This window comes from Physella acuta, unplaced genomic scaffold (assembly GCF_028476545.2).
Source record: "Physella acuta isolate Inbredline_101_S28 unplaced genomic scaffold, ASM2847654v3 ptg000353l, whole genome shotgun sequence".
Lineage (NCBI taxonomy): Eukaryota > Metazoa > Mollusca > Gastropoda > Physidae > Physella > Physella acuta.
The window spans coordinates 647,851-663,150 of NW_026731872.1; positions in this window are offsets into that span (position 1 = coordinate 647,851).

The window sequence follows — 15,300 nt, forward strand, 5'->3', positions numbered from 1 at the left end:
CTGGTAATTCCAATGGAACTGTGTGTACATATCACTGTACGAAGTCAGTGTTGAACTGTGTGTACATATAACTGTACGAAGTCAGTGTTGAACTGTGTGTACATATAACTGTACGAAGTCAGTGTTGAACTGTGTGTACATATCACTGTACGAAGTCAGTGTTTAAATAAAAAGATTTATCAACATGTCTAGAGTTTGTGGGGTGAATCTCATGACATGTATTGACATTGTGGGGTTAATCTCATGACATGTGTTGACATTGTGGGCTAAGTGAAACTGATGACAATTAGTGACATTAATATTAACCAGCTAAACGCTTTTCGAAATTAGTAACAGCGTACGATCAACCCACCAACAACTTACACCCCCCCCCCCCCCCCCAAACACACAAACAACTATCACCACATGAAGATGATCCAACAAAAATTTTGGTCAACACAAATTTTATAAACTTTTAAAATCAGCACGAAGATTGGGAATGTACATATTTACATTAGTTACATTATGTACATAAACTACACGTACACAAACTATTGTACACGTACACAATTACTGCACAATCAAAGTAAAGAATGCTGTGGTGTCCTGTTTGTGTGGGGACAGTCTGGTGTCCTTACAGGTTTGTGTGGGGACAGTCTGGTGTCCTTACAGGTTTGTGTGGGGGCAGTCTGGTGTCCTTACAGGTTTGTGTGGGGACAGTCTGGCGTCCTGTTTGTGTGGGGACAGTCTGGTGTCCTTACAGGTTTGTGTGGGGACAGTCTGGTGTCCTTACAGGTTTGTGTGGGGACAGTCTGGTGTCCTTACAGGTTTGTGTGGGGACAGTCTGGTGTCCTTACAGGTTTGTGTGGGGACAGTCTGGTGTCCTTACAGGTTTGTGTGGGGACAGTCTGGTGTCCTTACAGGTTTGTGTGGGGACAGTCTGGTGTCCTTACAGGTTTGTGTGGGGACAGTCTGGTGTCCTGTTTGTGTGGGGACAGTCTGGTGTCCTTACAGGTTTGTGTGGGGACAGTCTGGTGTCCTGTTTGTGTGGGGACAGTCTGGTGTCCTTACAGGTTTGTGTGGGGACAGTCTGGTGTCCTTACAGGTTTGTGTGGGGACAGTCTGGTGTCCTTACAAGTTTGTGTGGGGACAGTCTGGTGTCCTTACAGGTTTGTGTGGGGACAGTCTGGTGTCCTTACAGGTTTGTGTGGGGACAGTCTGGTGTCCTTACAGGTTTGTGTGGGGACAGTCTGGTGTCCTGTTTGTGTGGGGACAGTCTGGTGTCCTTACAGGTTTGTGTGGGGACAGTGGTGTCCTTACAAGTTTGTGTGGGGACAGTCTGGTGTCCTTACAGGTTTGTGTGGGGACAGTCTGGTGTCCTTGCAGGTTTGTGTGGGGACAGTCTGGTGTCCTTACAGGTTTGTGTGGGGACAGTCTGGTGTCCTCTTTGTGTGGGGACAGTCTGGTGTCCTTACAGGTTTGTGTGGGGACAGTCTGGTGTCCTTACAATTTTGTGTGGGGACAGTCTGGTGTCCTTACAGGTTTGTGTGGGGACAGTCTGGTGTCCTTACAGGTTTGTGTGGGGACAGTCTGGTGTCCTTACAGGTTTGTGTGGGGACAGTCTGGTGTCCTCTTTGTGTGGGGACAGTCTGGTGTCCTTACAGGTTTGTGTGGGGACAGTCTGGTGTCCTTACAAGTTTGTGTGGGGACAGTCTGGTGTCCTTACAGGTTTGTGTGGGGACAGTCTGGTGTCCTTGCAGGTTTGTGTGGGGACAGTCTGGTGTCCTTACAGGTTTGTGTGGGGACAGTCTGGTGTCCTGTTTGTGTGGGGACAGTCTGGTGTCCTTACAGGTTTGTGTGGGGACAGTCTGGTGTCCTGTTTGTGTGGGGACAGTCTGGTGTCCTTACAGGTTTGTGTGGGGACCGTCTGGTGTCCTTACAGGTAGACTTGTAGACTTGCTGACGTTCAACTTGAAGGTAATTTTTGGTCTCGCTACATCCGCCATGATACCCGCCTGAAATTAATAAAACAACAACTCAGCGTGACGTCATCAACTGAAGCTTAGATGCATAAAGCGGGAGTGAGTTCCCCATTGTACCACGATGGTTGAGATGGTATTTTTCTGTGGAGTCTGGCTAAAGAAATGGCTGTTAGATCAAAGTCTGAAACTCAAACGTTTCTTTAATGAGAAAACACACAGAAATGAGGAAATGTTCACAGAATGTGAATTAAATTTCATATACATCATCACGTTTTGAAGGTTCTGAGATATCGTAAATAGAGTACCACTTCCGGTTACCGAAAATTGCTCAAAAGTTCAAGAAAACCCGACGACCAAAGAGGTTGATGACCTAGTTGGCGATCAAGTAAACGGTTTTTACTCAGTCGCGTGTCTTTATTAGAAAGAGCAGTTGACCCACACAGCCGAGGTCACGTCTTAATTAGCCTAAAGTCAACATCTCTTAATTAATTAAATTGTTAATAGGATTCAAGCACAAGTGAAAAAAGGCTGTAAGTCACAAGTGGCTGGTGCTGGTATATAATTTAATTTACAGTTAGATCAGTTGTGATTACCTGACGTATCTTTTAGCCGATTGGCGGAACTAGGGGGTGCATGGGGCGCCAACCCGCCCACTTCAATACAAGTAACGCTATACTTACTTACTTAATCCTCATCACTCCCTGTGGAGTATAGGGCAGCAACAAATCTCCGCCATTCCACCCTGTCCTGGGCGAGCCACTTTAGTTCATGCCAGGTTTTGCCAGTAACCTGTACTTCTTCTTCCATCTCCCTCCTCCATGTTCCCAGTGGTCTTCCTCTATTTCGCTTTCCGGGTAGGTTCCACTTCAGCGCCATGTTGGGGAGTCTTTTTTTGCTCATGTGTTGGACATGGCCCAGCCATCTCCATCTCCTCATTCGAACTTCTGAAACAATGTCGTTTAATCCTGTCCTTCGCCATATTTCCTTGTTCGGGACTGTATCGTCCCACTTTATTCTGAGGATTAAAGTAACGCTATACCCTATGAGAATGGTAAAACGTTCCATGACGTCACAATTAGATAGATGTTCTATGTAGCCACACTTGGTCTGATGTTCTAGGTAGCCACACTTGGTCTGATGTTCTAGGTAGCCACACTTGGACTGATGTTCTAGGTAGCCACACTTGGTCTGATGTAGCCACACTTGGCCTGATGTTCTAGGTAGCCACACTTGGACTGATGTTCTAAGTAGCCACACTTGGTCTGATGTAGCCACACTTGGTCTGATGTAGCCACACTTGGCCTGATGTTCTAGGTAGCCACACTTGGTCTGATGTTCTAGGTAGCCACACTTGGTCTGATGTTCTAGGTAGCCACACTTGGCCTGATGTTCTAGGTAGCCACACTTGGTCTGATGTTCTAGGTAGCCACACTTGGCCTGATGTTCTAGGTAGCCACACTTGGCCTGATGTTCTAGGTAGCCACACTTGGACTGATGATCTAGGTAGCCACACTTGGTCTGATGTTCTAGGTAGCCACACTTGGTCTGATGTTCTAGGTAGCCACACTTGGTCTGATGTTCTAGGTAGCCACACTTGGACTGATGTTCTAGGTAGCCACACTTGGTCTGATGTAGCCACACTTGGTCTGATGTAGCCACACTTGGCCTGATGTTCTAGGTAGCCACACTTGGTCTGATGTTCTAGGTAGCCACACTTGGTCTGATGTTCTAGGTAGCCACACTTGGCCTGATGTTCTAGGTAGCCACACTTGGTCTGATGTTCTAGGTAGCCACACTTGGCCTGATGTTCTAGGTAGCCACACTTGGACTGATGTTCTAGGTAGCCACACTTGGTCTGATGTTCTAGGTAGCCACACTTGGTCTGATGTTCTAGGTAGCCACACTTGGTCTGATGTTCTAGGTAGCCACACTTGGCCTGATGTTCTAGGTAGCCACACTTGGCCTGATGTTCTAGATAGCCACACTTGGTCTGATGATCTAGGTAGCCACACTTGGTCTGATGTTCTAGGTAGCCACACTTGGTCTGATGTTCTAGGTAGCCACACTTGGTCTGATGTTCTAGGTAGCCACACTTGGTCTGATGATCTAGGTAGCCACACTTGGCCTGATGTTCTAGGTAGCCACACTTGGTCTGATGTTCTAGGTAGCCACACTTGGTCTGATGTTCTAGGTAGCCACACTTGGCCTGATGTTCTAGGTAGCCACACTTGGTCTGATGATCTAGGTAGCCACACTTGGCCTGATGTTCTAGGTAGCCACACTTGGTCTGATGTTCTAGGTAGCCACACTTGGTCTGATGTTCTAGGTAGCCACACTTGGCCTGATGTTCTAGGTAGCCACACTTGGTCTGATGTTCTAGGTAGCCACACTTGGCCTGATGTTCTAGGTAGCCACACTTGGCCTGATGTTCTAGGTAGCCACACTTGGACTGATGATCTAGGTAGCCACACTTGGTCTGATGTTCTAGGTAGCCACACTTGGTCTGATGTTCTAGGTAGCCACACTTGGTCTGATGTTCTAGGTAGCCACACTTGGACTGATGTTCTAGGTAGCCACACTTGGTCTGATGTAGCCACACTTGGTCTGATGTAGCCACACTTGGCCTGATGTTCTAGGTAGCCACACTTGGTCTGATGTTCTAGGTAGCCACACTTGGTCTGATGTTCTAGGTAGCCACACTTGGCCTGATGTTCTAGGTAGCCACACTTGGTCTGATGTTCTAGGTAGCCACACTTGGCCTGATGTTCTAGGTAGCCACACTTGGACTGATGTTCTAGGTAGCCACACTTGGTCTGATGTTCTAGGTAGCCACACTTGGTCTGATGTTCTAGGTAGCCACACTTGGTCTGATGTTCTAGGTAGCCACACTTGGCCTGATGTTCTAGGTAGCCACACTTGGCCTGATGTTCTAGATAGCCACACTTGGTCTGATGATCTAGGTAGCCACACTTGGTCTGATGTTCTAGGTAGCCACACTTGGTCTGATGTTCTAGGTAGCCACACTTGGTCTGATGTTCTAGGTAGCCACACTTGGTCTGATGATCTAGGTAGCCACACTTGGCCTGATGTTCTAGGTAGCCACACTTGGTCTGATGTTCTAGGTAGCCACACTTGGTCTGATGTTCTAGGTAGCCACACTTGGCCTGATGTTCTAGGTAGCCACACTTGGTCTGATGATCTAGGTAGCCACACTTGGCCTGATGTTCTAGGTAGCCACACTTGGTCTGATGTTCTAGGTAGCCACACTTGGTCTGATGTTCTAGGTAGCAACACTTGGCCTGATGTTCTAGGTAGCCACACTTGGCCTGATGTTCTAGGTAGCCACACTTGGCCTGATGTTCTAGATAGCCACACTTGGTCTGATGTTCTAGGTACCCACACTTGGTCTGATGTTTTAGGTAGCCACACTTGGCCTGATGTTCTAGATAGCCACACTTGGTCTGATGTTCTAGGTACCCACACTTGGTCTGATGTTTTAGGTAGCCACACTTGGCCTGATGTTCTAGGTAGCCACACTTGGCCTGATGTTCTAGGTAGCCACACTTGGCCTGATGTTCTAGGTAGCCACACTTGGCCTGATGTTCTAGATAGCCACACTTGGTCTGATGTTCTAGGTAGCCACACTTGGTCTGATGTTCTAGGTAGCCACACTTGGCCTGATGTTCTAGGTAGCCACACTTGGCCTGATGTTCTAGGTAGCCACACTTGGTCTGATGTTCTAGGTACCCACACTTGGTCTGATGTTTTAGGTAGCCACACCTGCCTGATGTTCTAGGTAGCCACACTTGGCCTGATGTTCTAGGTAGCCAGACTTGGCCTGATGTTCTAGGTAGCCACACTTGGCCTGATGTTCTAGATAGCTACACTTGGTCTGATGTTCTAGGTAGCGTTCTAAGTAGCCACACTTGGTCTGATGTTCTAGGTAGCCACACTTGGCCTGATGTTCTAGGTAGCCACACTTGGTCTGATGTTCTAGGTAGCCACACTTGGTCTGATGTTCTAGGTAGCCACACTTGGACTGATGTTCTAGATAGCCACACTTGGCCTGATGTTCTAGGTAGCCACACTTGGCCTGATGTTCTAGATAGCCACACTTGGACTGATGTTCTAGATAGCCACACTTGGCCTGATGTTCTAGGTAGCCACACTTGGCCTGATGTTCTAGGTAGCCACACTTGGTCTGATGTTCTAGGTAGCCACACTTGGTCTGATGTTCTAGGTAGCCACACTTGGACTGATGTTCTAGATAGCCACACTTGGCCTGATGTTCTAGGTAGCCACACTTGGCCTGATGTTCTAGATAGCCACACTTGGACTGATGTTCTAGATAGCCACACTTGGCCTGATGTTCTAGGTAGCCACACTTGGCCTGATGTTCTAGATAGCCACACTTGGTCTGATGTTCTAGGTACCCACACTTGGAAAGCTCTTCCTTGTCATCACAGCTGGCTACATTGTATACACCCCCCCCCCCCCTTCATTCAACCTCTTTATCCTGTTGACTCAAATACAAGACGGAGCACAATAGCTCCTTTTGTCTAATATTGTCCATATCAGTGCAGATCGGTCGTGTACTCAGCTCAACAATCATGTGGGGTAGCAGCCCACAAGATGGCGGCCCCGTCTGTTCGGGTAGTCCCCGCCATCTTGGTTGTTAGACTCGTGTCACGTGAGGTCGCTGGTATCCCGCTAGGTGTGAACGGCGGGCCTATCGCGAGCTGATCGCCGCAGGCTTGTTGTGTTTACATCACGTGGTGTCAAGGGAAAAGTGATGCGGAGAAGATCCAGTAGAAAGGGATAAGTACTGTAAGGGGAAACAATTAGGGAAAGAGTTTTAAGGGGAGAGAGTCGGGTCTATTAGAAGATTGTAAGGGGAGAAAACCATTAAATCTAGAGACCAGACCAGAGAGGAAACAACGCACGGACAATACCGGCAATAACAGCTGAAACAAATCATTGAACACAACAACATAAGATACAGATATATGCAGTCATTTAACGAGTTTGTGACGACACCAATTAAAAATAAAGTATCAATCCGATGAAGGCAACAGTAAATAAATAAGTAGGCCTACAGACTATATGTGTGTTATCCAACTATTCAAATTTAAACCCAAACTTTCTATCATGTTATAGGCCAGGGGTCGGCAACCTGCGGCTCGCGAGCCGCATGCGGCTCTTTTGATACCAAGATGCGGCTCTCCAGCTCCTTGAACAAATACTAATAATCTTAATAAAAACAAATATTTGAAATGAAAAAAATGTTAGTGGCTCTTTAAAACCAGGGAAATTTTGAAAATTGTAACTTTTGGCTCTTCCGCTTCAAAAGGTTGCCGACCCCTGTTATAGGCCAGTTATAATTTATCTTTCACACATACACATTTACTAATAACTAGATCCCCAACTCTTGCTATATTAAAATAATTAAAAATTAGGCTAACGTTTTTTTAAAATGAAATTCCATGAATCTAGTGGATGTGGGCGCAGAGGTTTGGATTGAGGTTGTGGACGTGTGTCCAGTGGTCAGGTTGACGTTGTGGACGTGTGTCCAGTGGTCTGGTTGACGTTGTGGAGGTGTGTCCAGTGGTCAGGTTGACGTTGTGGACGTGTGTCCAGTGGTCAGGTTGACGTTGTGGACGTGTGTCCAGTGGTCAGGTTGACGTTGTGGACGTGTGTCCAGTGGTCAGGTTGACGTTGTGGACGTGTGTCCAGTGGTCAGGTTGACGTTGTGGACGTGTGTCCAGTGGTCAGGTTGACGTTGTGGACGTGTGTCCAGTGGTCAGGTTGACGTTGTGGACGTGTGTCCAGTGGTCAGGTTGACGTTGTGGACTTGTGTCCAGTGGTCAGGTTGACGTTGTGGACGTGTGTCCAGTGGTCAGGTTGAAGGTGTGAACGTGTGTCCAGTGGTCAGGTTGACGTTGTGAACGTGTGTCCAGTGGTCAGGTTGACGTTGTGGACGTGTGTCCAGTGGTCAGGTTGACGTTGTGGACGTGTGTCCAGTGGTCAGGTTGACGTTGTGGACGTGTGTCCAGTGGTCAGGTTGACGTTGATGGTGTGGACGTGTGTCCAGTGGTCAGGTTGACGTTGAAGGTGTGGACGTGTGTCCAGTGGTCAGGTTGACGTTGTGAACGTGTGTCCAGTGGTCAGGTTGACGTTGACGTTGTGAACGTGTGTCCAGTGGTCAGGTTGACGTTGTGAACGTGTGTCCAGTGGTCAGGTTGACGTCGTGGACGTGTGTCCAGTGGTCAGGTTGACGTTGAAGGTGTGGACGTGTGTCCAGTGGTCAGGTTGACGTTGTGGACGTGTGTCCAGTGGTCAGGTTGACGTTGTGGACGTGTGTCCAGTGGTCAGGTTGACGTTGTGGACGTGTGTCCAGTGGTCAGGTTGACGTTGTGGACGTGTGTCCAGTGGTCAGGTTGACGTTGAAGGTGTGAACGTGTGTCCAGTGGTCAGGTTGACGTTGTGGACTTGTGTCCAGTGGTCAGGTTGACGTTGTGGACGTGTGTCCAGTGGTCAGGTTGACGTTGTGGACGTGTGTCCAGTGGTCAGGTTGACGTTGAAGGTGTGGACGTGTGTCCAGTGGTCAGGTTGACGTTGTGGACTTGTGTCCAGTGGTCAGGTTGACGTTGTGGACGTGTGTCCAGTGGTCAGGTTGACGTTGTGGACGTGTGTCCAGTGGTCAGGTTGACGTTGAAGGTGTGGACGTGTGTCCAGTGGTCAGGTTGACGTTGTGAACGTGTGTCCAGTGGTCAGGTTGACGTTGACGTTGTGAACGTGTGTCCAGTGGTCAGGTTGACGTTGTGAACGTGTGTCCAGTGGTCAGGTTGACGTTGTGGACGTGTGTCCAGTGGTCAGGTTGACGTTGACGTTGTGGACGTGTGTCCAGTGGTCAGGTTGACGTTGTGGACATGTGTCCAGTGGTCAGGTTGACGTTGTGGACGTGTGTCCAGTGGTCAGGTTGACGTCGTGGACGTGTGTCCAGTGGTCAGGTTGACGTTGAAGGTGTGGACGTGTGTCCAGTGGTCAGGTTGACGTTGTGGACGTGTGTCCAGTGGTCAGGTTGACGTTGTGGACGTGTGTCCAGTGGTCAGGTTGACGTTGTGGACGTGTGTCCAGTGGTCAGGTTGACGTTGTGGACGTGTGTCCAGTGGTCAGGTTGACGTTGAAGGTGTGAACGTGTGTCCAGTGGTCAGGTTGACGTTGTGGACTTGTGTCCAGTGGTCAGGTTGACGTTGTGGACGTGTGTCCAGTGGTCAGGTTGACGTTGTGGACGTGTGTCCAGTGGTCAGGTTGACGTTGACGTTGTGAACGTGTGTCCAGTGGTCAGGTTGACGTTGTGGACGTGTGTCCAGTGGTCAGGTTGACGTTGTGGACGTGTGTCCAGTGGTCAGGTTGACGTTGTGGACGTGTGTCCAGTGGTCAGGTTGACGTTGTGGACGTGTGTCCAGTGGTCAGGTTGACTTTGATGGTGTGGACGTGTGTCCAGTGGTCAGGTTGACGTTGTGGACGTGTGCCCAGTGGTCAGGTTGACGTTGTGGACGTGTGTCCAGTGGTCAGGTTGACGTTGTGGACGTGTGTCCAGTGGTCAGGTTGACGTTGTGGACGTGTGTCCAGTGGTCAGGTTGACGTTGTGGACGTGTGTCCAGTGGTCAGGTTGACGTTGTGGACGTGTGTCCAGTGGTCAGGTTGACGTTGTGGACGTGTGTCCAGTGGTCAGGTTGACGTTGTGGACGTGTGTCCAGTGGTCAGGTTGACGTTGATGGTGTGGAGGTGTGTCCAGTGGTCAGGTTGACGTTGTGGACGTGTGTCCAGTGGTCAGGTTGACGTTGTGAACGTGTGTCCAGTGGTCAGGTTGACGTCGTGGACGTGTGTCCAGTGGTCAGGTTGACGTTGAAGGTGTGAACGTGTGTCCAGTGGTCAGGTTGACGTTGTGGACTTGTGTCCAGTGGTCAGGTTGACGTTGTGGACGTGTGTCCAGTGGTCAGGTTGACGTTGTGGACGTGTGTCCAGTGGTCAGGTTGACGTTGAAAGTGTGGACGTGTGTCCAGTGGTCAGGTTGACGTTGAAGGTGTGGACGTGTGTCCAGTGGTCAGGTTGACGTTGTGGACTTGTGTCCAGTGGTCAGGTTGACGTTGTGGACGTGTGTCCAGTGGTCAGGTTGACGTTGTGGACGTGTGTCCAGTGGTCAGGTTGACGTTGATGGTGTGGACGTGTGTCCAGTGGTCAGGTTGACGTTGTGGACGTGTGTCCAGTGGTCAGGTTGACGTTGTGGACGTGTGTCCAGTGGTCAGGTTGACGTTGTGGACGTGTGTCCAGTGGTCAGGTTGACGTTGAAGGTGTGGACGTGTGTCCAGTGGTCAGGTTGACGTTGTGGACGTGTGTCCAGTGGTCAGGTTGACGTTGATGTTGTGAACGTGTGTCCAGTGGTCAGGTTGACGTTGTGGACGTGTGTCCAGTGGTCAGGTTGACGTTGTGGACGTGTGTCCAGTGGTCAGGTTGACGTTGTGGACGTGTGTCCAGTGGTCAGGTTGACGTTGTGGACGTGTGTCCAGTGGTCAGGTTGACGTTGTGGACGTGTGTCCAGTGGTCAGGTTGACGTTGTGGACGTGTGTCCAGTGGTCAGGTTGACGTTGTGGACGTGTGTCCAGTGGTCAGGTTGACGTTGTGGACGTGTGTCCAGTGGTCAGGTTGACGTTGAAGGTGTGAACGTGTGTCCAGTGGTCAGGTTGACGTTGTGGACGTGTGTCCAGTGGTCAGGTTGACGTTGTGGACGTGTGTCCAGTGGTCAGGTTGACCTAGCAGTCGCCCACTGGAAGCAGAAGATCTCCAGACAAGCAAGTGATCGATGAAAGCTACCCCCCTCCCCACCCCCTCCAAAGACAATCAGGTGATGAATGAAATTGAAAAGCCACTCTTTTATCACCCCCCTCCCCACACACAAGCAAGTGATCAATGAAAAGCCAGGCTTTTATCCCCCCCCCCCCCCAACCATTTGGTATCAAACAAGATCCGACAGAGATGAAACGGCCAGCGGGCGGGTGGGGGGTCCCATGCAATCTCTCGGCGCTTACCAAACACGAAGGGAAATAACTCTGTTGGCGAGATGGCGGGAAAAAGGCGAGACAACGATCCCAGCAGACGGATCCAAGAACGGTTGCCGGTATCAGGGGCCATTCTTGTAAACACTGGCCAAGATGGCCAAAGTGTGTTTGTAAGACATGTTTACAAAGTGAGAAAAGAGAATGGCCAATGGCGTCGACTGACGGAGCCAGCCTAGCTGCCAGTCCGCTGCTCACGTCAGCTGTAAATCCTGGCTAAAAGCTCAGATAGGGCAGACGGGTGCGGGGGGTCGGGCTAGGGAGGGGGGGGGGGGCTGGGAGGTACAGGTTTGCTGGGGAAAACTTAAACTACAACGTAAATAAAAAGTTCTAAATTCTGACTGAAGTTGACCAATGTTGTCCAGTCTGTAGTTGACCAGTGTTGTCTTGGCTGTAGTTGACCAATGTTGTCCAGTCTGTAGTTGACCAGTGTTGTCTTGGCTGTAGTTGACCAATGTTGTCCAGTCTGTAGTTGACCAGTGTTGTCCTGGCTGTAGTTGACCAATGTTGTCCAGTCTGTAGTTGACCAATGTTGTCTGGCTGTAGTTGACCAATGTTGTCTGGCTGTAGTTGACCAATGTTGTCCAGTCTGTAGTTGACCAGTGTTGTCCTGGATGTAGTTGACCAATGTTGTCCAGTCTGTAGTTGACCAATGTTGTCCAGTCTGTAGTTGACCAGTGTTGTCCTGGATGTAGTTGACCAATGTTGTCCTGGCTGTAGTTGACCAATGTTGTCCTGGCTGTAGTTGACCAATGTTGTCCTGGCTGTAGTTGACCAATGTTGTCCTGGCTGTAGTTGAACAATGGCTGTAGTTGACCAATGTTGTCCTGGATGTAGTTGACCAATGGCTGTTGTTGACCAATGTTGTCTTGGATGTAGTTGAACAATGGCTGTAGTTGACCAATGTTGTCCTGACTGAAGTTGACCAATGGCTGTAGTTGACCACTCTTGTCCTGGGTATAGTTGACCTATGTTGTCCTGGCTGTAGTTGACCAATGTTGTCCAGTCTGTAGTTGACCAATGTTGTCCTGACTGTAGTTGACCAATGTTGTCCAGTCTGTAGTTGACCAATGTTGTCCAGTCTGTAGTTGACCAGTGTTGTCCTGGATGTAGTTGACCAATGGCTTTTGTTGACCAATGTTGTCTTGGATGTAGTTGAACAATGGCTGCAGTTGACCAATGTTGTCCTGACTGAAGTTGACCAATGACTGAAGTTGACCAATGGCTGTAGTTGACCAATCTTGTCCTGGTTATAGTTGACCTATGTTGTCCTGGCTGTAGTTGACCAATGGCTATAGTTGACCAATGTTGTCCAGGCTGTAGTTTACCAATGTTGTCTTGGCTGTTGTTGACCAATGTTGTCCAGGCTGTAGTTGACCAATGTTGTCCAGGCTGTAGTTGACCAATTTTGTCTTAGATGTAGTTGACCAATGGCTGTAGTTGACCAATGGTTGTAGTTGACCAATGTTGTCTTGACTGTTGTTGACAAATGGCTGTAGTTGACCAATGTAGTCCAGGCTGTAGTTGACCAATGTTGTCTTAGATGTAGTTGACCAATGGCTGTAGTTGACCAATGGATGTAGTTGACCAATGTTGTCTTAGATGTAGTTGACCAATGGCTGTAGTTGACCATTGTTGTCTTAGATGTAGTTGACCTATGTTGTCCTGGTAAAATATATGTACTACATAAATTTCGTTCTGAGTCGCCCCCTTCCCGAAGAGACGGTTGCTTGAAAGAATCTCTAGCTACGGCAGGCTACCTCTGGCTACGGCAGGCTACCTCTGGCTACGGCAGGCTACCTCTGGCTGCCGCTGGCTACCTACAACCGCTGGTGAAGCCAGGTATCAAGAATCCCACCCGACTATCCCGGAAATATTCTGGACGCCTGGACCAGATTAATTAATTAGCAGAAAACATAATTACTGGCAACGAGTTTATCGTCGGGCGTGCCTAATTGGCTTAGTGTGACATTTCCCATTTGGCTGCTGGCGGCCCTCACACAATCTGGCAGCTCGACAGACTTGCCAGGTGGGCCGGCGGAGGCCAAGCAAATATTCTTTTCATAACTGCAGTCAAGTTTCATCTGGTGGCGGTGGAGATATTTTTAGACCCGCCCCTCCAAGGTTACAGGGAGCCCATGACGTTAGGCAACAGCTATAGATCGCTTACAATTTTAAATGGCATAAAAAAATACAATTGGACGGTATTAAAACCTTAAAAAAAATTACGTATATATTTATTATGATACTTTATGTACGTCATACTTGCAGGAGCTTCAAAATGTGTAGTACGTCATACTTATCTCAAAGTGTACTCGTCTGCTGAGGTTGAACAAAGTTCTCATTGTTGACGTCTGCTACTAGCTGGGCTACAGTCCCTGCCCACTTGTGTGGGTGGGCTACAGTCCCTGCCCACGTGTGTGGGTGGGCTACAGTCCCTGCCCACTTCTGTGGGTGGGCTACAGTCTCTGCCCACGTGTGTGGGTGGGCAACAGTCCCTGCCCACTTCTGTGGGTGGGCTACAGTCCCTGCCCATGTGTGGGTGGGCTACAGTCCCTGCCCACTTGTGTGGGTGGGCTACAGTCCCTGCCCACTTGTGTGGGTGGGCTACAGTCCCTGCCCACTTGTGTGGGTGGGCTACAGTCCCTGCCCACTTCTGTGGGTGGGCTACAGTCCCTGCCCATGTGTGGGTGGGCTACAGTCCCTGCCACTTGTGTGGGTGGGCTACAGTCCCTGTTCACTTGTGTGGGTGGGCTACAGTACCTGCCCACTTGTGTGGGTGGGCTACAGTCCCTGCCCACTTGTGTGGGTGGGCTACAGTACCTGCCCACTTGTGTGGGTGGGCTACAGTCCCTGCCCATGTGTGGGTGGGCTACAGTCCCTGTCCACGTGTGTGGGTGGGCTACAGTCCCTGCCCATGTGTGGGTGGGCTACAGTCCCTGCCCACGTGTGTGGGTGGGCTACAGTCCCTGCCCATGTGTGGGTGGGCTACAGTCCCTGCCCATGTGTGGGTGGGCTACAGTCCCTGCCCACTTGTGTGGGTGGGCTACAGTCCCTGTCCACGTGTGTGGGTGGTGGGCTGAGCAGGCGTGGAACACGCATGCGCTATGTGGATTTTCAGCCAGTGACGTCAGTGGACAAGGCGAACACGTTTCCAGATAAGCAGACGACAATGGCGGCCGTTCTTTGGTGGACGGCCTGTTGGATGGAGCCGAGAACATCTTTACTAGCTCAGCTTCATGTCGGACACATTGTTATACACAGACCGACATGGCTAGTCGATGATGTAATGGAGCGTGTTGCACCAAACATCCCCCCCCCCCCCTCAATCTCCTGTATTGCAACAATGTGAAATGGCATCGTTGTAGTCCCATTTGTAAGAAAGTCGCCCTTTATAGTTTTATAGTTCAAACTCCTCTCCCCATCTCAAACTCCTCTCCCCATCTCAAACTCCTCTCCCCATCTCAAACTCCTCTCCCCATCTCAAACTCCTCCCCATCCTAGCGTCTGCCCCCCCCCCCCCCCCATCATCTCCAATGATGACGTAATCTCCAGCCACGTAAAAGCTCCTCATCTGGCTATTTGTCAGTTTGTCAAGAGTCGACATCTTTAGTCTCGACTTACTCGTCTCTATAGCCACTACAGGGGCGCTAGCTCCATGCTGGACATGCTTGTTGTATGCTGGACGCGCTTGCTGTATGCTGGATGTGTTTGCTGTATGCTGGACATGCTTGTTGTATGCTGGACGTGCTTGCTGTATGCTGGATGTGTTTGTATGCTGGACGTGCTTGCTGTATGCTGGACGTGCTTGTTGTATGCTGGACATGCTTGCTGTATGCTGGACGTGCTTGCTGTATGCTGGACGTGCTTGTTGTATGCTGGACGTGCTTGTTGTATGCTGGACGTGCTTGCTGGACATGCTTGTTGTATGCTGGACGTGCTTGTTGTATGCTGGACGTGCTTGCTGTATGCTGGACGTGCTTGCTGTATGCTGGACGTGCTTGCTGTATGCTGGACGTGCTTGCTGCACAATGTCGACTATGCTGGTACTACAACCAAAGTTAAGCTACTATAAAAAACCAACCAAGTGTACACACAGATGTGTGGGGGTGTGTGTGAGTGTGTGTGTGGGGTAGGCAGGGATCGCACTGCCATGTCGGGGCACCGTGGCACACCGGAAACGCATTGAATCTGTCTAAGGTCCGCCTAATTGCCGCACT